The sequence below is a fragment of the Cyclopterus lumpus genome, chromosome 19, assembly GCF_009769545.1.
Source record: "Cyclopterus lumpus isolate fCycLum1 chromosome 19, fCycLum1.pri, whole genome shotgun sequence".
NCBI lineage: Eukaryota > Metazoa > Chordata > Actinopteri > Perciformes > Cyclopteridae > Cyclopterus > Cyclopterus lumpus.
The window spans coordinates 4,237,964-4,263,751 of NC_046984.1; positions in this window are offsets into that span (position 1 = coordinate 4,237,964).

The following is a 25,788-nucleotide window of genomic DNA, read 5'->3' on the forward strand; positions in this document are numbered from 1 at the left end:
AGCCTGCAGAGGCGAAGGGAGGGTAAGGAGTTGAAGAGGAAGCACAGTATCAACACTGATGGTTGAAGAGGACACATTGTTATACTATAGTACGTACACAAACCTCCCAAAATCAATCATGCTTTGTGGTAGGAAGTTTGGCTTTAGTGTACTATATCAGTCCGCTTCTTTCAATGGGGGTTGGCTTTGTTTGCTGCTGTTTGTAGTATCAAGTATCAATTTAGAGTTATTTTTCAAGGTACATCCAATAGAGAGCTAATCTCCGACCGTGACATATAATAGACACTGAGACAAAAATAATCCACTGAAAATGTTGCATCAAAACTATTCTCACGGCAGTTTGTCTGAGGTACATTCTTGCATATGTCTGCTGTGAGCTATTTCATTGAGTTTCCCTAGAGTGAAATGCTTTTACTGTGAAAGGTAAGAACAGAAGTGGATCTGGTCCGTGCCGCCTTTTTCCAAGGTTGAAACGAGTCATAAAGTTTGCCTCCTTGGTTTGTACTGCGGACCCTTCCGTGTTGATTCCACACAACGTGATTGGTTGATGCCTTTATTCGCCATGCGAAAGCTCAGAAAAAAAGACATTGTTCCTGGAAGAAATTATTATTATATAGGAAGTGTCCAATATTTGCTTTCTGTGTGAAAAAATATTTTCTGAGGTTTATGAGACCATCTATAGGTTTTATGGCAAAGCATTTTAATTGATAAGTAACAACGGTCAAATGTACTGGTGTATCAAGTTTAAGTATCTTGAAAAATAAATACTCTGCACTTAAGTACAGCACTTCAATAAATGTACTTTCTATCACTGTATCTGTTCTAAGAATAAACATTGTACCAAACTCAGAAAACCAATAACCCTGTAGACACATCACATTAGGTGAAATATAGAGGACGAGGAGGACGATCTAAACTGCAGGCACAGGAAGAACAAGGTAGATTTAAGGGAAAACACTTGGGTAAACTCTGAATACGAATCTTAAACCGAGCGGCCGAGAACGAGCAAAATACCACTGAGGTTGTAACAACGAGCTGGCGAAGAGTGGATGAACCTTTCTATTATTGTAATATTATTATTGCTCGGTTCAAAAAACTCATGCCAGAGAACATGTCGGGAAAATAAGCTGCTGTGTGACTCATGTGATCTGCAGATTATGAGCTATCTAACATAAAACTGTTGTGTTTTTTTTTTTTTAAATCCAGCGAATGCAGGGATGAAGAGGTTTATCGTTTGATCAACTCTCTCAATCATTTATCTTCTCCGTCACTGGCTGTGCTCTCTGATAATACCTGCAGCAACCAAAACAGGGAGAGAGACATCGACCCATTCCTCTTCAAATGAGCAACGGAACGATGAGGATCTTCCATGTCAGGAGAAAAGTGGTCCAACGATAAAGTACAACTATTCAGTGTACTGACAGCCCACCCATGTGTGTTCGGACGTTTCGGGTTAAATCTCCTCCAGTCCTTTTTTTAAAATGTGAGCAGTGCTTATTATGGCCGTGTAATGCATGCGTGTGAGTAATTCTGCCGGTAATTTTCTTGTTCTTGTTGTGGCAAAATGACCTGGCGGGCATCCGTCCCTCGTATTGACTGGCCCAATGGTCCGTCTGTGTGGCCAAGATAGCGACAACTTTAATTAAAAGGTGTTTCTCATCGTCAGCCCCAGGGACTCAGTAGAAAATGGGTTAGCTTTTAACATAAAAGAGAAGCCATTCATCCGAAAACATATTAACACCACTCCAGATACTAAACATGTGAAACGCCACTTTTAATTCTGTCCCTTTTGAAATGATCTTTGCGAGTGGGGTTACAGGGACTTATGAGAAATGGTGAATGATTTTGAAAAAAGGGAACCTATGTAGTTGGCTGGCCTAACTCTTTGAACATATGCATGGCCCTTGAATGGCTTTTCCTATTGGTCGACGTAGCCGCCGCTTGATTGTCAGGAAGGTAACGTTATTCAGCTGGATGTTACTGCAATGTCCACATGTTGAGATATTTGTATAATAACGCTAATTGGAATTTATACAGATCTCACTCTGAGGGATTATTTATTCAGTAGAAAACCGTTAAAACTTTTCACAGCGAGGTCTAGAAATTTCAGTCATGTCCATTGTGCTGGGATAGAGGGTGCAGATCTCAAACTATTTGCATGGACAGATGAGATAAGATAAAATAAGATAATCCTTTATTAGTCCCACACCTGGAAAATTGAAGTGGATAGCGCAACGATTTTATTTTTTATTTTTTAAAGTGCAATAAATAGTAATAAAACAGTAAAGGTATATAATAAATATGTAAATTGCAAAAAAACTACTATTTAATATAATCGGACTGACTGGATAGAGGGGGGGAGGATGACTGAACAAATCTGTTGAAGAATGAGTTCAGATCATTCCCACAAGGACAGGTGAACTTACCCTGGAAATGGAATTAAAGGAGCGAGGTTGTGGTGTAAGTTTACTTCTGTGAATCTTTTGGAATTTATGATTTATTAAACGCTGACATTTTAAACACTGAAACATGTTTAAAATGTCAGCGTGAGGAAATGTTTACATGCTCAATTTAATATTGATGCCTTGATGTGACCTTCATAAGTAAACAAGAGCATCAGTGAATAGACTGTCTGTTTCTATCCAATTATTCTTTATGCTTGTCTTCGGTGCCTCCTGGTGGGATACCGCACAAAATTAGTTATGATAATGACATGGCAATCATGGTTAGAACAAACCGATGCTGACTGTCGGAAAGGAAACAGGAAACAGGAAACAGGAAACAAACAGTGTTCTCTTCTGTTTCGACCACCACCTCATCTCCTCCGTCTGTGGACTTTGACTCGACAATAACGCCACCTGACGTCTTGCTTTGCTCCTGGCCGACAAGAGTGGTAATCACTACAGCTGCCAGAGGCACTTCATCACTACAGCGTAAACAAATGCTGCTTTTGGCCATTTGCGGAAACAGCTGATGCCGCTTCTTGGAAGGACAGTGGTTAGGTTGCATTCACGACACGGATAGGCTTCATCATAGGCTCACAATTGTTCCCCAAATGCACATATCGAATCATTGCTAAGAAGTAGAACTACCCTGCAGTAATACATTTTACAGGAAACAAAAAAAAACTGTCAGATTAGATGTAGCATCTCTGCCAAACGCTTGTTGGTGTCATGCTTCACTTAACAAATAAGTGGACAATTAGCATGTACAGTGTACACCTGCACAGGTGATTGTGTATGCAATCAGAATCTAGATTTATAGGCGCTTGCCAATGCACTATTTAAAGTGGATGTAACGTGCCATGCAGCTTAATTCCCCACATTAGTTCTTATTACGTGGGAGGCTGCAGGGTAGGAAATAGTGTACAATCTGTAGGTGAAACACGGTTTAACCTTGTTAGTTGGCCTTGAGTTGTCAGCCTTTATCCCTCTCTCCCGCCTTCCATTCCTCCCCTCTCTTCTCTCCGGCTGTGTCTGTCCTCAGCCTCCTTTGGTTATCTCTTTTTCTGCCACACTTTGCCGTCTAATCCCTCAGTCCTCTTCTTTGATTCGTCCTCGTCTCGTGGCCTTTGATCAGATTGACACCATTGCACTCTACCTCGGCCATTTCCTTATCATTTTTTCCCGTCCTGTTATTCACTCTATTTCAGCTCCCAGATCATATCGGATCCTCCTCAGACCTTGGCCTTTATTGCTGCGGTGCCTGTTGAACCCAAAAACACAAGTGTATCATGGAGTTTGACTTTCCACATTGAGCCTCTGGGTTGTCTATTTTGGCTTAGATTGGATTAAACTGTGTTTAGCATCTTAACAGAAATACAAAGAGCAATAAAGTGAAGAGTAATGTAGAGTGTAAGTAATTCACATTAGCATAAAGACTTGAAGCAGGGGGAAACATTCGCTATTCGGCTCTTTTTAAAAGTAAAAATAAATTGGCCTATATTTTTTACATTTTGACCGAGCCATACTAGTCATCTCCTTCCAGCTGTTTCAAGGTGCCATACCATTGTTCCAGCGGCCCATTATTCTGAATCCCCAATATTCCAACAGATTTCCCATTAGATCGAAAGCCCATTTGTCCGACAGCCTGTTATCGCAACAAACAAATGGCCATTGTAGTAAAGGCCCACTGATCTAAAAATACGAACTCTTAACAGAAGCACATGGTTAATTATAATGCAAAATGAAGTCATTGGACCTTCCCAGTGAAGACGTGGCCAACCCTACTTTGCCTCAGGTTAACTTAATATTCTTACCTAAACCTAACTAATCTCACTCCTCATGCCTAAACTTAACCAACCCAACCAGAGAATATAGAGTAATTACAGGCAGAGTAGTGGGTCATGCCTTCACCAGTAGATTAAAAAACCTATACACTTCCCTCGGATTATTTGTAGGGAAAGTTTGTATTTCGGAGAAATGGCCAGAGGCAAAGTATGAGTGATGTAAGTCACAACTAATCGATTGCAGCAGATTCAAAACCAGTTCACACTTTAGAATATCCGTGGTGAATACTATTGCAAAATCCATTACCTGTAGGCTACTCCTCGTTGTCCACAGCACACAGATTTAGCTCAGATTTAGTTAGCCAACACAGTGACGGCGTGGACCCGATGGTAGTTCTGCGACATCTTTTGTGCAATACACTTTTGAACTTAATCATATTTACATATTCATGGGGTGTGGTTGATTGAATTCCAGCAGGTAATTGAGACCTTGTTGTAAAGTCATGTCAGAGGTGAATGGATGGATCTCTAAATTCACTGCACACTAGGCCAGTTTCTAGAGGCTACAAATCTAGAAGTCCTTGAGCCCTTTATGTACCACAGCACTCACATTTCAATTACAATGACTCATCTATTCAGACAGTCAGCATAGGGCACTAACTCTTCCTGACCTGCAAGCTCTTTGGTCTGCTCAGTGAAAACATTTGGCTCCACTGAAATATGACACTTCATGTGCAACCTTGCTATAGCATTGATGTACTGGGAAACTTCTAGTTGTATTCATTGTAGGCCCCTTGTATTTATTGTGACCTCCATGAATGTTTAGCTTTTCATCCGTTTCGGTCTTTGCATTTAAAAACTATGCCTCTATAGTCATGTGCAAATTAACTCAACTCATGACCCGTGATGGTAGATTAAAATGTACCCTCAGAACTAGGAGGATGATCATTTATTATTTTCCCAATTTATATAGTCCTCCAATTGAAGACACTCTTATTATATAAGTTATTGGAAGTTCATATGCTATTATTAAGAATAGAGGAGTGGAGACAGGAGAGATTTTGAGGGGCTCAATTGAGATAGACGCATATTAACAAGGCTATTTTTAAGCAGACATGATCCACAGAGGTCTGTGTCCAACTGTGAGGGTCTAAAATGGGTCATGTCACACACCCACAAAGACCTTAGACAACCCTGGATGTAGAACCTCAGTTTGATGATTCAGAGAGCGAGAGAGAGAGAGTGAAATCTGAGCAATGTCCCATAACGTCATGGATAACTGGATCTTCCGTGGATCTGCAGGGGGTTAAAAGAATTGAAGACTTGTGTGTGTGAAGGATCAACACCACATGCGCCAACATGTATGATATTTTGGGTATGCTGAGAGGTAGGGAAATGGTTGGCGCTGGTAGCTGAAGAATGTAAAAGCAAACAGAGATCTCAGCAGGGGGCTGTTGCCAGTCTTCCTGCAACAGAACTCGTTCCCTGAAGACACGCTGAATGAATTAGTGGTGCGAGGCTTGAAGCGAAACAAACACCTGAGGAAGAAGTAGTTTTTGACCAAGGTCTGACGATTTAATTTGACCTCCTGTTGGACTATTACATTTACACCAAACAGGGTTTTGCAGAACTGTTCAATGTCAATGCTCGTGTTTGGCGATAGCTCATTGATTTGGGCATACATCTGGCAAATGCAGAAGGCTGTATATGTTCACGTCGATCTTAAAAGCACAGTGAGGGACGCATCACAAAACATTCTTCGTTAAAATGTCTGTCATCCCCCAGTATAAATAAGGCGTGAATGAAATTTGTCTTGTGGTTCTCAATTGTTTGTACGACTGAAAAAACATTTGCGGAATCCACGATGCTCAGGCTATCAGTTGGGTGTAGCCAATAAGGTCTGCTGATTTTATGAGTAAACAAAATGGAATACATATTTGTTTGGGGTATATGGGTCTCTATAGCTTCCAGGCCTCCTCCATTGACACCAAATTAACCAAAACGATAGCTGTAACTAAATATGAAAGTATTTGTTTTACTTTTCTGGAAAATATATGTAATTTGCATTGAACAGCATTAGGCAGTGATTCATTCCGATGCCCATGAACCTCCTTTTAACTATAAACTCAGTTGATTGCATTGTCTTGTCTTTCCCTTCCTCCTCCCTGAAACCATTTTGGGCTCAAATGATTGCCCTCTTCCACCAACCTTCAATCAAAGTAAGTTCTTAGTGCTTCAGTTTGACAGCTGAGTCCCAGGCAGAGAGGGCGAGGTTGTCATGCCTCCACATTATCTGCTCAACAGGAGGGTGGCTCCATAAATAAAACTTCCACAATTAAAAGAAAACCAAAGTATGGTAATACGAATAATCTCCATCATCGAGCTATCAGAAGCATCCAGTGCAATACTTCCCATAACTGTCCTTGATCAAATGGAATGCAAGATTCATTGCTTTTGTTATAATTAATGCTCAAAACAATTGGATGATCAGTGTATTATAATTACTATATTGGTATAATAATATGCCCGTTTTTAAATGTATAATCACTAGTTAAAAACCAAAACAAGTGTGATGTCATTTCAGCATGTGTTTGGTTGGGGTCTTGCACAATAGTGAAATAGCACTGAGCTTGTTTGGTTGGAACCAGCCTGGTTATTCATGTTGAACTCTTTTGTTAGGTTTTATTACTAGTTTGTTTGGTTAATGGTACAAGACTGTTTTACCATTAGCACTTTTGACCGCGTAGATTTGCATTTGCTTTACCGGTTTAAATGCATAGAGTTGTGCCACGTCACGCCTGAGATGGAACATCTCCAGATTGAGGCCAAAGTGCAAAGAAAGCCTTCATGGATGAATAAATATAATCCATTAATATAACGTTATTATTCTGAAATTCATTCATAAACAGTAATTGTTGATTATAGTGGAAATACATTCAGTTAATTAGCTTTCATTAAATTTCTGAAAGCAGGCCTTTTTACTTCACTTTACTACACCTTACTTACCATTATTTGGAAGTCTAACATTAGGTCAATAATAGGTCAAACATAATGAGTCATTAAGACTTTTCTTGTGTTCACAAGAAGAGAAAAACCGACTGAAAAGATTTCATGGTGAATAAGAAGACCATTTAAATAGCTCCAGCAGATCAAAGACTGACACTTTTCATGTGCCACCCACACATTTCGGATCTTTTTTCTCTATTATTCTCAACCTACACAATGTGAGAGTCAGCCATTTCAATTTACTCCATGATCGTCTCCTTTTTAGAAGTCTTAACTTTTCCAATTATGAAGGCATTGGGGTTCCTTTGGGACATCGACAGTTCCTCGGCTCCTATTGTTTGTCTCTAAGTCAAGTCCTTAGAAAGAGAAAATGTGGAATAGTGGAAATAGTGAGTCAGAGGTGTACATGAAAAGACCAGACAATCTTCAGTAGAGTTCGATATCTTAGGCGTGATGGCTTAAAGATCTCAGCTTTGTGTCTGTGTGGGTGCTCAGTGTTTGCTTCACTTTATTAACAGAATGTGGCAAAGAACACTGAAAAAAAATTATTCGGACCCCTTTTAGATATTACTTGATTTAATCAAGGTCATTTCACTGATTTTAATATGTTATTGAATCCTACTTATCTTTTTTAATTAATCTTAACTCATACTTCCATGGTTTACGAAAAGCTCATTTCCTTTATTTAAAGGCAATATGAAAAAATTATGTACATTTTAATTCCCACATTCAAGTTCCACATCTGCGCATGTGCGTCCACAAGCCCCGCCCCCTTTCCCCCCTCTAGGCGCGAATTTCTTCCATTTTGAAAGCTGTATCTCTTGCTATCGGGTTCCCAAAGCGCTCCGTTTTCAGTAAGTACACATTTTAAATGTATTGCTCTGTTGTATTTTTACTTTAACAGGATTTAGTTGCCACCAAGAAAAGTCTGCTGTGTCTTACGTAACGTTAATGTTAACTGAGGCCTATTGCTGCTAACGTTAGCTCAATGTTGCCTACACCATTAAGGCTAGGTTAACATTAGTATAATAATTTAAGTGAAAATAATGATCTAACTGGATGCTGCTATCAAGATAAATGCGTGATGCATCACATGCTTTTCTTGGTTGAGTCTCGTAAGTTTGTGGCCACTAAAAGTCGAACCTAACCAATGTAAATTGACTAGCTAGCTGTTAGCTAACTAATGTTAATGTGCTTTAGCTAACATCAATAGCTTGTAGCTTAACCTTCCTCGGCTTGTAGAAAGGTTTAACGTTATGGACTGACTTTAAGTATATATTTTTTAACTTAAACTTATCAGTGCGGTGATATTAGGGGGAACACAAACTAAAGTTAAACATTGTTTGCTACTCTCTGGCGCCAAATGGGTTAATGTTACCGCAGCTATTGTTAACGTTACCCCCCTCATGTCGAAGGTAAACAGAACGGGGTCCTAACGTTACGGTAAGGAGGCTGTTGCCCGAGTTGTCATTCTTGCAAAACGAAACAACACGGAGTCCCGCGTCGCTCTGCTCAACTCTTTTCGGTTCCATTGTCTTTTCACTTTGTGGTAGTTTTTCCTCGGTCATACACTAATGAGCCAGTGTTAGCTTAAACATGTAAAGGTAGCTCTGAAAGTACGGAGGAAATTAAAAATGTAAGCTGCAGCTGCTCTGTAGATGACAGAGGAGGACAAGCATGGTTGATGTATGACCACAGTCCGAAATTAACGAACTAAGGTAGCTTACTTGTGTCTGGTAATAATTCAGAATTGACACTAATCATCACAATATATATATTTTATTTATTTTTTATTCCAAGACACAAGACGTATACAGGGGGTTATACTTCACCTATTTTGTAAATAATGATGATTGATTTAAGAAACCTTTCTGCCTTTTGTTGGTCATTTCTATAGTAATAATGAGGCTTTATTTAAATATAAAATTAGTTTTTTGGGATCTGATTTGAGTCGTTAGCTTAACCCAAATTACTAAGGTTTATTGAACAATTACCTCTTTTTCTTAAAACAAATTTACAATTCGTGAATATTTTTTTTGCAGTTTTTTTCTATCTGATGTTGGTGTGACGTGGAACAGGGCCTAACTCCTTGGAGACCTCATATTGTTTTGTTAAGTACATTTAACAAACAAACTTTTCACAGGTATGCTGACCCCAGCAGTACTGCTCAGGATCAATATTCTGTAACGGTGTGGTATTGTGTGGTACCAATGGCCTAACTCTTTGTATTCTGTCGTTTTGTTTTTTGAAAGAAGATACATGCTGACTCCAACGCATTACAACCATCCCACTGGAATCTACCTTCATGGCACAGTTGGAGAGCCATTTTGCCCAACTGACGTCTATCTTCCAGACGAAGGGTGGAGTTGCTGGCCAGAAACTAGCTAAATATCTAAAGATCTTGCAAGAGGTAAATATGTATACCAATTGTCATACTGTTGAGCTTCTTTATGAAATGTGCCTGTCTACTACCATTAGAGCTCCATTTGCCTCACTACAGCCTGGATTATTTTCAAGGTGCACATTTACTCAAGGAAATCTGATGCCATGGCATACAGGTTAGACAAGCAGGAAAGGGAAAGAGCAGCACCTGCCTTGAGCAAGGCCAGCAGATCAGACTGTGGTTGTATAATTCTCTAACTATCTTTAGTTAAAGATGGCAGTTCATTTACACACAGTTGTGGCTAAGATCCTCCTGTGTGCATTTCCTTGACGAGACACTGACCCCCAAGTTGTTTCATGGGCGCTTTTCATCTTAAATGCAGAGGTCAAATTTCATGTATATTTGTTATGATTAAAAAAATTAAGTTATATTATATATATTGTATGTAGGTTATTACATCATATAAATATTGTCCAATTTATTGAAATTGTTGTACTTATTTATATATTTCTAATTATTTAATAATTGTATTGTATGTGTCTTTTACACAGGAGACAGTAATGTCAACTTTTCAATTCAATTCAGTTTATTTTGTATAGCCCAATATCACAAATTACAAATTTTCCTCAGAGGGCTTTACAATCTGTACACACACGACATCCCTGTCCCAGGACCTCACATCGGATGAGGAAAAACTCCACAAAAATATCCTTTCACAGGGGAAAAAAGGAAGAAACCTTCAGGAGAGCAACAGAGGAGGATCCCTCTCCCCGGATGGACAGATGCAATAGATGTCATGTGTACAGAATGAACAGCATTACAAAGTTACATAAACACATTACATAAATATGACAATGTATGAATGGAACTCCAATCCATGAAACAGAAGGAGGTAGAGAGGAGGGGGGGGGGGGGGGGGGGGGGGGGGCGGGGCGCATCAGCAGGGCCAACGTGGGAGGCCGGTTCACCAGGCATCAGACACCTCCAGGTCCAATGGACCCTCTGAGACGTGAAGTCACAACGACTCCGGGGAGGAAGCAGAGTTAATAAGGTGCAATGGAGAGATGTAAATTCGTCCATAAGTAGCGAGAGAAGGGGAGATAGGTGCTAGATAGAAGTAGAGTTAGTAAGGTGCAATGAAGAGACGTAAAGGAGAAAGAGAGAAGAGGAGAGAGGAGCTCAGTGTATCCAAAAACATCCCCCAGCAGCCTGTAAGCCTATAGCAGCATATCTAGGGGCTCGACCAGGGCAAACCTGATTCATCCCTTCAACCTTAAATCCTTATGCTGCGTTGGCACCAAAAGCGGTGCAAATCTTTTGTGCGAGTAGATCCCATGCAAAGTCAATGCACAGACGTGATTTTTCACCGGGCAGCGCGAAAAATTCTCCAGAGTTGAAATATTTCAACTTTGCGAATATTCACAACGCTTTTGGTGTGAACGCAGCATAAAGGCTCTTTGCATCCACCTGGGTGAGGATGAGGGACGGCTTGTTCAGGAGTATATGGTAAGTCATTTGAATTGATTTGTCAGTCACATGTTATGTGTTAAGATTATAATGTCACCCACATCAATTTTCAGAAGTTCATGTTATAATTGACAGTAGGTTGAGAATATTCATATGAAAATGAACAACTGGCTGCACAGTATTGTGAACAGTTACCCTTTTCTAAATATTCCCTTGCAGCCAATACTTGATCAAAAACAGTATGGCTTTGACAAGCTTTGTGGTCTGGAAATGAAATCCAGAACTGTAAAACAACATGCTTGTTGTTATGGAATGATGATAATCCATGAAAAGGCTAAATCTCTTGAACCAAACTGTTTAAAAGAAGAAGATACCCTAACTAACCAATATTAGTCCATCTCTTAATCTTATCTGACCTATGGCACTCAGAACGAAGCTCAGTCATTCCTATGTAAATCTTTAATAACACCTCACAGATGTATAGTTTTATTAAAAACTATATATTTGTAGGGATTATCATGCAATGTTGATACAGTAAAGTATACAAATTGCATAAATACGTGTTTTTTTCACTCTCCTATTTTCTTTAAACATACAGGGTATCGAAGGAGATGACATCCTGAGAGACCTGCAAAAGCGGAGCATGGGCATATGTCATCAACAAGGAGGGTGGAGAAATGGGACATTGTGATGACGTTGGACAACTGGATCTGTGGCCCGAGCTTGTGCAAAGATTCTGGGAGTCGTCTATGCTCTGAACATGGCTTACCCCAAAGAGCTAAGATACTACTATGAATTCATTCAGAAAGTGCTCTTTCGAATGCATGGTGAAAATCTTTCCCCCCAAATCCTTGGACTTAAGAACAAAGAACAACATATATGCTGGATTGTAGGAAATCTTCAGCTGCTCTTGTAAACTGGTGCCATTAAAGCATGGCAAAAGAAGAGTTCGAGTCGACTCAATTAAAAAAGCACCAGTCAAACATCAAACCGGGGAAACGATGTAGCACACTGAAAATATGATGTTTGTTTCATTTATTCAATTCAGTTTATTTTATATAGCCCAATATCACAAATTACGCATTTGCCTAAGAGGGCTTTCAATCTGTACACATACGACATTTATTGATGTGACAGTCTCGGTTATATATTTTTGTATATTAAAAACCTACCTAGAAAAAATGGAGTAAATTCAACACAACATTTTTTTCAGTGACGCTGCAAGCGTGATGGCTTGAAAACGAGTCCAACACCAACCACAAGTCAAGTTTGAGTGAAGACCAAGTCAAAAAAGTCCAAGTAATAAGGATGCTCACAGACACAGTTGGGGGGTGCAGAGAAAAACTATATAATGGCATCTAAATCTTCATGTTTTTTTACTTAAATTTGACTGGCCATGATCATATATATTTAATAGTTATTAACAACATTTTACACAGATTTTCAAGTTCCACTCTGGGTTTTTAGAGGGCATAAGTGTTTTGCAAATATTGGGCTATGGGAAGTGTGCGTGGGGTTGGGTTGGGCTAGCAATAAATCCAAACTTGGACGTCAACTTAAAAGCAACAAAGCAGCCACAACACAAAGCTTATGCAGGAGAGGAGAGGAAGGAGTGAGCCAGTGAATGACTTTATAATAATACAAACAGTTTCTAGAGGGGACAAGCAAGGATCTACCGAGGTTTATATGAGACGGTATAAAAACATATTTTCTATTTAAATTGCCATCGCATTTTTTAAGAATACATCGAGAAGAAATAAATGGAGTCTGCAGCACCCACATTTCTTGCTCCGATGGGGGCTCAGTTACCAATGCTATGATTTTGAAAACATTTCTTTTTACTGCTGTCCTCCCACATGACAGAAGAGAATATAAAGTATAAGTCTCTGTATCCTCTGCCTTAAAATTACCCACAAAAAAGCTTTCCTTAGACGTTAAAAACAAGCTCTTTGCTATTCTCCTCTTTTTACTAAAATTATAACAAGGTGTATTGTATTGACTGCAATCTAAAATGTGTAATAACCATAGCAACTCAATGTTCATTTCTTTAGTTTATTTTAGTCCCTTTCTTTTCTACATGAAAATATGAATGACGGGGACAAAGAAGAAGCTGTCACCCCTTTTCTTTTTAGAACATAGTCACTAAGTGCTACACACACAGGCGCCGCAACGGAACAGGCAACCCAGGCAATTGCCTAGGGCCCCAAGCTGAAAGGAGCCCCGAGGAACGGCTGACGTCAATGACAAAATAATGAAACCGCTTGAGACGCTGCAACGACAACGCAATGCCCCCACAGGGCCCTTTCCGAGTTGTCACTGGGTAGTTGCTAGTAGGGGCCCCTACAGGCGGCTGATATCGCTCCATATCAGCGACACAACTTGACACTGCAATGACACGTCGGGAATCTCCCTAATGGGGCCCCCTTACTAGCCGGCATCGACGTGCGGTGCGGGTCAAACACAAACAAACAAAATGAAAAAATGAAGCGAACATATCACTCTGGGCACACAAAATGAAAAAAAAAACAAGAAGAGGATGAAAAGAAAAAACAGTAGGAAGTGGGAATGTGGAAGCTATGTGTGTTACATTATGAACAAGTAGTGCTGCCAGCCAGCCGGCCACTTTATCCCAAACATCATCCACCAGGCACCAAATAAGTTTACTGCACTTTAGCTTCTTGAGCCCGAGGGACCCCCCAGTTGGGTGCAAATCAAAACATTTGTAACAGATAAGCTTCATACGAACACTGATCACAAACAAATATAGCCATGCTGTACATCATATTAAACAGCAGAACCTGGGCTACAAGAATATATAAGCCATACTCCAAACACTAACTAAATGAATTACCAAATATCAAAATTCATATCGCAGAATTTCGTCAACCGATTGGTGCGTTTTGGTGGCTAACGCTACGTAGCATTATGCTACACAATCGCACAGTCGCATAAGAAAGCAGATACTTCGCAGATTCCGTGTAAAGTGAATTCAGCCATTTTCTTCTAAACTCGTTTTTTATTTTATATGTTAATTGTTTAATAAAAGATTTCTTTACTGATCTGACCTGTACTTCATTCATCAGGATTCTAGGGGGCCCCATGGTCCTTCTTGTCTAGGGCCCCCAGGGGATCTAGAAACGCCCCTGGCTACACATATAGGATCAAATACACACATACATATATAACTGCATGCATACACATGCATGATACATAGACAATAATTAAACAGTACTAAAACAGTAAAAACTAAAAAGGCAAACAGAGAGAACATTATTTATAAAAAGTCTTACCTTATAGAAATGATATTTTCAGAAACCACAGATTCTGCAAATCTGATGGAATGGGGAAGCTTGTTTGTGTGGGATCTTCAACCCCAGAAGCACTGTCACCTCTAGTTCTAAAAAAGGTTTGGGGAACAGACAAAAGCTGTTGATCAGAGAAACCGACAGCTGGAACAAGGGCTCAACAGTTATATATGCAAAAAGAATGTTGAACACCAATGAAAGGATGCAAGAATTGGGGACATTTTTTTAGCTGTTTTTTTTGCACCAATTGAAGATGAGCTAGAAAGGACTGAGTAATGTAAGTAAAGAGGGAGCTAGGAGCTCTAAAAGTTCCATGTTTTTTACTGATAGTACAGGTTTCAATTTCGCAATATTTTTCAACTGAATAAACAAGACCGAATGAGTTGTTCGGGGTTCAAAGTTAAAATATTGGACCAATGGTGACAAAGATTCCTAGAGTTGGTCTTGATGTTGCTGACGAGGGAGCCAATAGAATGACTGCCCTCCTGAGTAAAAGAACCGTGGCTGATCACAAGGACCTCAGTTCTGTCAGACACGAGATGGAGGAAAATTTAATTTGCAACGGAAGTTAGACAGTCATAAAGGGTGGGAAGGTTATTGAGGTGATTAGGTTTAACTGAGAAGTAATGCTGCGTGCCATTGGCATAGCAATGTTGGATATACAACCAGAGGAGTTAAGCAGATTTCCCAGAGGTAGCAGATATAATCAGAATAGGGCCAAGAATTGGCCAACTTTGGACCCCACTTAAGAGATGAGCGGAGGATGTCACACAATTGTTAATGCAACCATTGAAGTGTCAGTCAGACAAGTATGAGGAAACACATTTCAGTGCCAAAGATACCAACAAAGTCCAGTTCTCTGTCAAATGCAGCTTCTGAAATGGAGTAGTCGCCTTAATTTGCATGCAGACAGTAAGAATGGTGTTAGTTGCTTAAGGCAATTTCAATGCTATGTTTTTGATGGAAGCCATGTTGAAATTGATCAAAGATATTGTGTCCCTCAGCCAGTTGGAGAATCTGGTGAGGGACAAGAAATGGGCCAGTAGTTAACTACATCTGTGACACAGGACGTGTTTTTTTTGGATGAAGGGAAAGACACTGGCTGTCTTGAATTAGTCATGTATGCAGCCAGAGTAAAGAGATTGACTGACAATAGAAAGACGGCAGGAGGCAGTGACTGACAGGACAGGACCTCTTCAACAAATGTAGTTGGAATTATAATCAGCACAATATGAGAAACTATATCCAAGAGATCTTGCATTGAAATAGGGCTGAACTCAGACTGTACTGAAATACTGCATACTAGATACTCAATCTTTATGTACCCCATACTAAATCAGTGATTAAGTATTGCCATTACCAGCAGACTGTTCACATAAATATCAATTATATTGTATAGTTGTATATCTTAAATTTAAAATCAACACTTCCAACCAATTTAACATGAACCAAGTATTATTTTCAGGGAAATTAAAAGAATTCAATATTTGACTGATACATGTGTTTTCTGCAGTACATTATAAATGTGAGCTCCAGTGCTTTTCAATAGTTCAACATTACTCGCTATCATTCTTTAGATTTTAAACTGTCAGCCTTGCAGTCCTCCTTTGGACAGTCTGAATAGTATGTTGATATGCCTACTATGCCTAGTATGTTGATATACCTTCCTCCCCTAGCCCTTTTCCCATCCTTACCCCTCCCTTCCCCAAATGTATCTTAACGCTAACCATCCTACCTTGCATGCAACCCTTTCTTCCACAGGTCAGCCAGCAATCTTTCACAGCTCCTTCCCGCATCACGTACCTCCACCCTAGCCACAGCGCTACCTCCAGCACACCCACCCGCCCGATCCCCGTTTTTTCACACACTCAGGCAGCAGATTCTCACCGGCAATAACATTGACCTCGCCCATCTCATCCAACCATCCGCAAGTAATCCCCACACCCCTAGAGAACTGCATACCGTCCTCGGCCCCGTCGAGCTCAGCCAGCCTCTCCCCACCTGGTCCAAGGAACTCACTATGACTGAATTCGCTTATGCTTTTTCCCTGTACCGCAACGTCATCTGCTCAGCCCTCCCCGACCGCAGGCCCGAGCTCGACAATTACATGACTTTAATTCGTAACCTAGACTTGCGGTTTGGCAACAATGGGTTTTATACCTACCACGTCCTGTTTGCGTCCGAGGACGCCGGCCGGGTGCATCAGTTTAACCAGGGCACGGACTGGGGAACCCTCGACCCAGAACTGTACTGCAGAGTCTTTGCATCCACCCCTTCCTTAAACTGTGAGCTCTGCGATGCTCCATCCCATCCAGCCTCCACATGCTTCCTCTCAACACCTCGCCCGCACCCCCTAGATCCCCATAACCAAAGCTCCATCTTACACCGCAGATAGAGTTCGGCAACAAGTGGTTCTCAGCCGAATGGCCGCCGGAATTCGCATCCCTTACTCACTCCTCCGCGATCTCCGAGATGTACCCCATCGTCATCGCAGCAATTCTTTGGGAGCATGAATGGTCCAAAAGACCATTGCTTTCTACTCAGACAACAGAGCAGTAGTCGATACTATCAAGCAAAAATTCAGACAATTAGCACCAGCCTCAGAACCCCGGCCGACTCCGGTCCCACCGTTATTAGCCACCATCTTCATCTGACCACACAACTAGAACACCTGGTCTGCGCCTCCCATTATCACCAGCGTTGCACCACAAACACTTTCTTCGTACCTCACAGGAAGGAACAGCGTTAAAGCCTTCCACGCCTTCGCCATCTTCCCATTCCCATCACTCAACGTCCTCACCCTCACCAACTTCATCACCTATGCCCATTCCCACAAAATCAGGTCCTCTACCATACGAGTCTACTCAAGCGGAATTAACTTCCTCACTAATCTGTCCTGAGGGGCTCCGTGTCCCGCCACGACCCATTCGCACGTAGCCATGCTCCTTAAAGGCCTTCGTAAAACCAAACCGCTTTCTGCGCCTATTCTCCGGGTACCTCTCCTACATCCGCTCCAACCTGAACGCCATCAGGAACACTCACCGGTGCCTTGTCCACATGAAGCTATTTCTTGGGGACTCTGCTCGCCGAAGCTTCAGACAAGACTACCCCCATCCACGAGTCTCCACTCCCCCATTCCCACCAGCCACCGGGACACCGCCGACCAACCATTGCACCCCGCCGACCTTCCCTCTCTTTCATCCCTCTGCCCCCTCTTCTTCCCTTACCTCTTACCCCTCGACCTCCATCCCTTCCCCCTCCACCCCATCCCTACATCCCTTCATCCCTACATCCCTCACCCCTCGACCCCTTTTTCGCTTTATAACTTTTGCAATAAACTGTTCAAACCCATATTGCTACTGGTGTGGTCATTGTTAGTGAAATGCCAAACTAAAAAAGTTATCATTTATTTTTATGGGTAATCAAAGTTTCCAAAGGTTAATCTGTAAACTCTACAGTCTATACCTTTAGAGTTTAAAAGTATAGCTTCTATATTCTCAATATCTAGTAAGGAGTAATCAGCTGCATTGTACCAAACGTCACTAGAACGAGCTAAGTTTAAATCATTAATGTAGAGTAAAAAGAAAAGGGGAACTTAAGATATAGGTCGATGTCTCATTTACATCAACAGCTGGAGGGGAAGATCCACTGTGGGGGCACCGGAAGACAAGGTGAGTAAATGAAACAGTAGAATTAAACTCTATACACTACTGAGCAGCCGAGAACTGAAGGTTGCAACAACGATCCGGCCATCAGTGGATAGAAAATCGGGGTTGATGTACTGTTGCGTAGATGAGTAGATGGAAGGCAGCTGGGTGGACTGGACAGGGGGGGAATGAGTAGTAATCAGGGGGGAGCTGGGAGAGCAGATCGAAGCCACGCCCACTCCGTCACAGAGACAGACGGAGGAAACCAGGCGACAGATAGTACGAGTAGAGGGAATCACAGGGGACAAAAGGAGGCGTCTCATGAGCACAGTGTTATGGTCACCATAAAGACTGTGGTTTCAAAATCAAATACTATCATACATTTATTTCACAGCAGTGGTGAAGCCAGTATTGCAGCGTGCTCGGACAATTTAGGGAATCGTAGCTCTCAAAACGTAGGTCTTTTGCATGAGGAAACTCTTTCCCTACCTTTTCAGGCTCACCTTGAGTGAGCGTAGCTCCCACGATCAGCCTCTCCTCTCATAACTCCCCAAGAGTTTTTTTTTGGACTGTCAGCTCCTTCCTGAAGCTCTCTCTGAGCTCTCTCCGGTGGCTCCTCTTTTCCAGCCATCTTTTCTGAGTTTTATTTCCCTTAAGGTCGTCACATCTCCGTTTGAGATGAGCTTGTCCCTCTTTTTTAATTTTTATAAAAATATTTTCACCTTTTTTTATTTCCACTTCTGCTTTTTTGTGATTTTTATTATGCTCCTTCCACCCGGATAGTTTTTCTTTTCTTCACCGCAGCGAGATGGCGGTGAAGAGAGCTGCTGTCTCTCCATCCCATCTCTTCTTTTGCCTCTTTAAACTTCCTGTCTTGGTCTTGGGTGACGGAAAGCTTCCTCAGCATGCTTTATCTGTCACTTTTCCAAGACCCCCTCTCCTTCAGGACCGTGATCTTTGCAATCGTCCTGCAACTTTTCTTCCAACTCTTTCATCTGAGTCTCCATCATTCTTCTCGTCATGCAAAACAGACTGAAAGGCATAAATGAGTGAATGAACAGTCAATGATACTGAGACAATATATTTAAATATAAGTCTGAATAGAAAACCCTACTTTAACTTGTGTATCGTATTATAATACTTTATACCTGATATATTTATCAAGTCAGCAATTCAGTTATTTATGTATCCACAGGACAGAAAGTGAGAAATGACCATAAATCATTAACTCGTGAGGAGGGGATTTACTGTAATTATTGATTCAATCTAATCAATTGTAATTGTTGAAGCTTTTGGCAAACAATATGAACACATTTTAAAATGTGTTCAGTAGTGCAGCGATAGATCCAATGTGCCCATGTGTCTTACTCTGCTCTCTCTCCTCTTGCCGTGGCGGCTGATGATATAAACCTGTGACATACACTCAATACGCCGTGCTGTTGTACTTGACGAATAATTTCCTCTGAAGACACACACGTTTCTCTCCTTTTCGGTTCAGCTCCCCGCTCAGTGCATCGAAGCCCGCTTTGTGTCATAGAAGGTATGGTCACACTGAAGGTGTGACAGCCGCAGAGTTTATTTCCTAAAGACCTCTGAATAAAGGGAAGACACCTGGAGCGAACCGCTCCCTCTGTCACAAGTTGAGTGAAAGGAATACGCGGAAGTGCGTATAAAAAATAAATTAAACAATAGCAAGAAGGTGGACACGTTTATTGCAACGCATTAATTTGCTGATTATTATTGTATAAATCTTTTTTATTGGTTCTCCTAATTCTCCTGGTTCTCCTGTTGAATTGCAGCGTTGTTCGGCTGATTATTATTATTATTGCAAAACCACTATGCGTGGGCCCGATGTTTGATTGATTGTCCCAATGCTCAATATGTGTTATTATAACTCCTAAAATACAGAGATGCTGTATGTAAATGCTCCGTAGAGAACCTCTACAGAGACCCGTGTTGAGTTCATGAAAACTGATGTCAAATCTATGTTTTTCTCCACAAAATTGCCCCTGACATTTCCAGTTAAGTCAGAACAAAGCCTTTTGGAATAACGATGAGGTTGCTCTTTCTTTCTTATTCTGAGCCAAAAGTATCGGACCGAGGTCTCATGGTTTGTAAGCGAATGTCAAGGTAGATCAGATCAAAATAGTACAGCCGAGCAATAATTGCGGGTGACTGTAAAAAATAATTTTGTGACACCAGTAGACGTAGTTGTACCAGCTTTGGTTATTTGATGGGAGGACCTTCTACGGGGCTTTGTGTGAACGTGTCTATGCGGTGATTACAGCTGATAAAGGGAACTATTGAAGCATGAGTGCAGACCATGAAAAGGTTTTGAAAGCCAGTCTGCCTTTCTCCACCAACAGCTGACCTTTAATAATAATATATTAATAAGTGTTTTCATCTGACGCCACCGTCAGTAAGAATCTGCCCTCGACAGGAGATCCAAAGAAAGCCGCACCACCACGAGCATCTGACCAGCTGCGAGTGTTACTTAAAGTGCTGAGCCCTGCCGTGTTATTGATGAGCGGTGGTCCTGCTGCTGCTGCTGCTGCTTCAAATGATCGTAGTTCATAAAAGACTCAAAGACGGACATGAAACAGGAACATGTAGCCATCCCTGTTTACACCTGACAACTGCCTTCCTTTCAGCTCCAAGGACGAGCCGGAAGGGGCGGAGGAGTGGAGGTCGGACCTGCACAGAGCTCTGGAGCTTTTCATTTATTTGGTTTGAATTCTTTGAGGTGACGTTTCGTATGGCGAAACCACCCTGAAAACAGCTTCAGGGTGCGGTCCTGGTCACCTTAATGAAACACTGCTCAAGAGAGATTGCAACATGTTGATCTCTTTTGTTCTCATATTGCTACTTCGTATACCTAAAAGTGATCATATCCCTCCAAGTGTACAGTCAATTTGTCATCATTAAGTAATCAATGCCAACGTGAGGCTGTAGTAAAAGCAAACCAAAAGTTTGTGGTAACCAAGCGGCAACATCCTGCATGAACATGTTTTTCTATTTGGGTCGAGTCCACCGGATTCTGGCTCACACGTGGAGAACATGTAAACTCCAACCCAGAGTGAGAGGGGTAGGCGGCAGAGCAGCGTGAGTGACTTCACTAATTATTATTATTATGCTGTTGTTTTTAGTACAAAATAAAAGTCCTGCTCCTCTATAGAAACTATTATGACTAGAAGTAGAGAAGTAGAACATTTACGGTCTCTGAACATATGAGACATGCTGGTTTTAAACTTGTTGTGGGAATAATAACACACAAGAGTGTCCGTTCTTGGTGCAAGGCTCTGGTTAAGCTGTCCGCATGAACCTTTTTTTGAGCACGTCATGTGAAATACCTTCTCTGACTCACGTACTTCTCCGACTGTTGGCTCTCTCGGTCGTTTGTGTGAATATCGCACTCGAGTCGAAGGCGTTGTTTATCGCAATACATATATACTATTGGCTTCTGCCTGATATTTTCCGTCGCATTTAGGCCCTTCACAAAAGGGAAAGAATTAAGTGATTTTGTCCTGTCAGGTCAGCAGGTCCACTCGGCATGATTAATGCCCAGAGGGAGCCTCGTGGGTTTGAGATTTCATGAAGATCATCAAGTTAAGTTTCATTATGGACTTAATTTCCCAGGTCGTTTAGCTTTGGGCCGGCCGAAAGAAATGTGCTGCCACTGTGGCATGAGCTTTAAGAAGGAGGTTAAAGCTATAGTTACACGTAAAAAAGAAAGAAGTGCATCTGAAAAGTTTGAGATGCACTTAAAGAAGATCTTTGTGTACATGAATGTTTGATACCTGTGTTGCTCTTCTGGTGTGTAGCGATGAGGTTTCCTGCTGTTGCTGAAAGGAAACATTCAGACTGAGACGCTCCCCGAGGAATCCTGAACCACACAAGCATGAAAACATTCACATTTCCACGCGTTGCAGTCTTCTACAAGCGGCTGGTCGTTACCCATTCATGAAATCTGGAAACTTCTGGCTTATGTCTAGTTGTTTTCTGCAGATTTCCCTAAAAAAAATAAAATAAGAATGCTTGTCAGGTTATTGCTCTGAAATTTAATATTTAATATAAATGCCTAATAGCAAACAGGAAATCCCAAGTCCATACACGTGTGTGTGTATATATATATATATATATATATATATATATATATACATACACATTTTAATAACTTTTATAAGGAAAAGCAAGACATGGTCGAGAGTGTGAACACAAGAAACACGCAAATGCTAGATTTAAATATGCTGTGTGCTTTATTAAAAGAAATGAACAGGCTATGAGGGCAAACTCCACCACCAAAAAGTTTCAACAGAATAATCTCTATGATTTCTGGAAAGAAGTTAAGGTTGCCAATAACATTAAGATGGCACTGCCATCCAATATTGATGGGGATATTGGTTCGGACAGTATTGCAGATCTGTGGAGTAAACATTATAGGGATATTTTCAACAGTGTTAAGAGTGACACATTTAATATTGGTGATATTCCCAATGTGTTGCAAACTTTATACACAAGCCAACATGCTGGCACATAAATGTCATACGTGTACAGAAGATGTTTTGGATAAAAGCGTCAGCTAAATGACATGTAATGTAATGTTAAAACTGCTCTCTTCATAGCCTACTGTACAGCCCGCTCTATACAGCCCACCTGTTTTGCAGTTATAGTAAAGCAAAAATGAAAAAGATTCAGGTGGCATTTAATGATGCTTTCAGAATCTTGCTTAAGCTTCCCAGATTACCTGTGTCCTTGTATTGTATTTTATATATTGTTGTTGTATTTGTTGCTTTATGGACTCATGAGTCTGGAATAAAAGTAATATAATACACCTGTATATATGTTAATCTCATGGTCTCCCTCTGGTGTGTCTTCTTGCAGTAAAAACCGTGCGATCTCCCCGTCACCCATACATTTTTACCCCTGTCAGTTGCACCTGTGCCCCATATATAAAATACCTGCCACACTAACCCACACTGCCACCTGTGGTCAATCTGAGATATGCTCCTCACACAAACATATGATATACAGACATAACTAATGGCTCCTACAATAGTTTTATTCTGTATTATTTGCATTTTTTTTCCTTCTCAAATGGTATGGAGTGCAGTTTGACGCATTCAGCTGGAGACAACATCCCACATTTTCATCCACCACAGAATTGCCTATCTACACCTTCAAAATAAATACGCTTTAGTCATTAGCAGTTTGCTTGCGGTTTCCCAAACATTCAATTGAAACCATCAAACTAGCTACCGTAGGCATATTTAACTTCAACTAGAAATAGCTCCAACAAAGCTAAATACATTACTAATGTCCATCATAGGCTACTGAAAATACTAATATAGAATTGCAATACATGTCAAATAAAATGTGTATTCTCTAGATCACAGGTGTCAAACTCAAGGCCCGCCACGTCATTTTATGTGGCCCGCCACGGCTTGAAAGACGTATGACCAAGATATATGATCACCTTGAAATGTTAAAGAAATCCTGTCCTTTTATTTTCAAGGTCATTTTGTATGCAGTGAAGTGCCGTCTATTCACACTCCTTAATGCTACCAAAATAGAAGCAAAGCTTTACTTGCGTGGAAGGGAATGGCGGAAATGTCCGTGAATAGCATCCATACACGTCTGTGCGTTGACTTTGTATGCAAAAAACATTCCCAGTTCTCCCATTATGAATTCCTCCAGACACAGGTTATGTCAGTGTTACACCTTTTTACATTACATGTCATTTAGCTGACGCTTCATTTATCCAAAGTGACTTACAATCATACACCGTAGACACAGATACAGGGAACAATTCAGGGTTAAGTGTCTTGCTCAAGGACACATCGACTAGGGCGGGGATTGAAGCGCCAACCCCCTGATTAAAAGACGGACCTGCTAACCACTAACTCACAGTCAACCATACATTACCTCATGTTGAAGTGAGTGCTGCTTCATTTTCTTCAAAGCACAATGTTTTTCAGTATTTACCTAGTGATACGGTTATCAGAAGAAAAGTTCATTTTGTATACTTGATTCTTTTTGAATTGCACTTTGTTTAATTTATTTTGAGTATATGGATAAACGCTGCTTCTCAAGACACTGACTTGTTTCCATAGTGCAGCGTTGTCATAGATTCAGTGAGTGAGTTATAAGTAGTTGGACTTTTTTATTTCATGTTTGTGCATCAAAGCTCTTGAGTATTTTTAAAAAGTCTGAAGTTACTGAATTGTTATAGAAAATAGAAATGAAATGTACACTTTTTATTGATCCCTGTGGGGAAATTCTTCTCTGCATTTGACCATCCTTAGTTATTAAGGAGCAGTGGGCTGCACGGGGAGCAACTGGGGGTTCAGTGTCTTGCTCAAGGACACTTCAATTAAATTAAATTCAGTTAATTTTGTATAAAACTCAATGCAACTATGGGTGGAGGAAGGATTGAACTGGGTACCTTGTGGTTACCAGTAAAGGCTAAGGTTTGTTTATTTTCCTTTGCACACTTAAAGTGCCGTACCGGTAAGATTATCGGTGGCCTGAAGCGTGAGTCAGGTTTAAATAGGATCATGTATTGTTGTTGTTATTATTAGTCATTGGGTATAAAATGTGACGGGGGAAGGACGCAAGGGTTTTTCGGAGGAGCGTGCAGACAGGCGGCGGTTGGCGTTTAGTTGACTCAGGACGGCGTGTTATTCTGGTGGCTGCTTCGCTGTGGATCCGTACAAAACCGTGTAGATTATAAGTAGAAGACTGCGCAGGGCTACGGCACACCGGGCCCAGCTAAACGGACTGTGGTGAAGTAGGGCGGGGTCAAGGAAACGCGGAGCCTCCAATTGTTACAACCTTGAGGCCTTAAGATGCACTTTTTGGAACATACCTGCGTCAGTGTGCGTAGCCGGCATCTAGACTATAAATAAAGCAGTATTTCCATGATTAAATCACAAGTGTCAGAATGGTATGGTGATTTATCTGTGCCACTCTCTGTATCCACAGGTGAAAGACCCATTCTTTTCTTTTTTTTAAATTAAATGTAAGCTGAGAAGTTGGGCATCTTTAAGGCGTTTTTTGAACTGGAGGAACATTCTCATAGTTTTTAGAACATAGTTCGCAGAACCCCATTACTGTTGTACGCACACTGAAAGCACACAAACAACTTGGATCACTGGCTTCTTGGAGACATCCATTTTTGGAAAGAACTCCTGTGATCTTGTATCTTACCCCGTATCGTTCTTGCCTGTGTTTTGACTTAGTTTGGAGATCGGACAAACCCGTTGGAGAATTATTTTAGTTGTCTTATGTCAATTGTGACTTCCTGCTGCAGGTCACGTGACAACTTCAAGATACCCGGATTACAACACAGACAGTTGTGTCTCTGCACCAGTACGGGCAATCTGACGAGTGTGTGTGTGTGTGTGTATGTACTATAATACAGCTATGATGTTCCCCATCTAACTCTAGCATGTTAGCGCGCTAACATCTGCTACTAAGCACAAAACACGAAATACAGCTGAGGATCATTAGCTCTGCAGGTATTCGGTCGTACACTAAAGTATTGGATGAATTAAAATGTTTATCTAATTTGTGACTAGTTTCATATTTGAAGTATAAGTTGAAATCTACACAAGCTTTTTTGGGGGGTTTCCATACTGTTTATAGACAGATTCCTTCGAATGGCATATTCCAATGTAAGAGATGGAGACCAAATCCAGTCTTCATTTTGTGCAGAAATACATCTTCAAGTTAAGAATAAGTTGATATTTGTCG